The sequence below is a fragment of the Pteropus medius genome, unplaced genomic scaffold (genome assembly GCF_902729225.1).
Source record: "Pteropus medius unplaced genomic scaffold, Ma_sr-lr_union100, whole genome shotgun sequence".
NCBI classification, from domain to species: Eukaryota; Metazoa; Chordata; class Mammalia; order Chiroptera; family Pteropodidae; genus Pteropus; species Pteropus medius.
The window spans coordinates 174,640-175,447 of record NW_024354503.1 but is presented as its reverse complement, the minus strand read 5'-3'; positions in this window follow the sequence as shown (position 1 = coordinate 175,447).

Here is an 808-nt window from a genome sequence, read left to right as displayed (position 1 = left end):
ATGATTCGGTAGTTGGGTGACACCAATAATGCAAGAGAGAGAAGAAGGATTGGCTGCAGCCTGCAAGTTCCCAGCAGAAACGTTAAGAGTTTAGATTCCAGGCGGGCTGGAAGTAGAAGGTTGATTTCTGAGGAAAAAGGGAGAATGCTAGACATCTGGAATTTCCTCTCCACGGATGCCTGGGTCCCTAGGGCCTAACTTTTAAAGTTGAACGTTTACTGTTTGATGTGGTTAGAGTCCCTGAGCCCACAGTATGTTCCCAAGAGTATTTAATTAAATGGGAATCTGGTGCGCATCTGTGAATAATTAATGCTGATCAAAAACAATTAAATATTAAATGTCAGTGCTGTTACCTGGTTTCTTACTAATAATTGCAAAGGGCTGAATATAATTATCAAGTCCTGACCTCCATAAGAACCAGGTTCACATTAAAATAATGAAAAACAAAAACCAGGCTAATGAAAGAGCAGATTTGGTTAATTTTTAAAAATATTCGAAGCAGTGAAATGCTAAACATCAGAGCAAGGGTCTTGCTTAGAGATCCCCTCCCCCCAGTTTGAGGTCCCCTCCCCCCCTTACAGGGCCCTCTCTCATAAAAATAATGGCAGCTCCATTGGTGATGTAGTAAACATTTCTAATAGTTCTTCTTTCAGTAAAATATGCCTTCATATGCTGATCCTATTGTCTATGATAAATGTTATATGACATATATATAAAATGATGTAATTCATTCAACAAGTGTTGAATGAGCATTTGATTTAGCCAGTCCTGTGTTAAGCGCTCTAGGGATAAAGAAATGCATGAGATG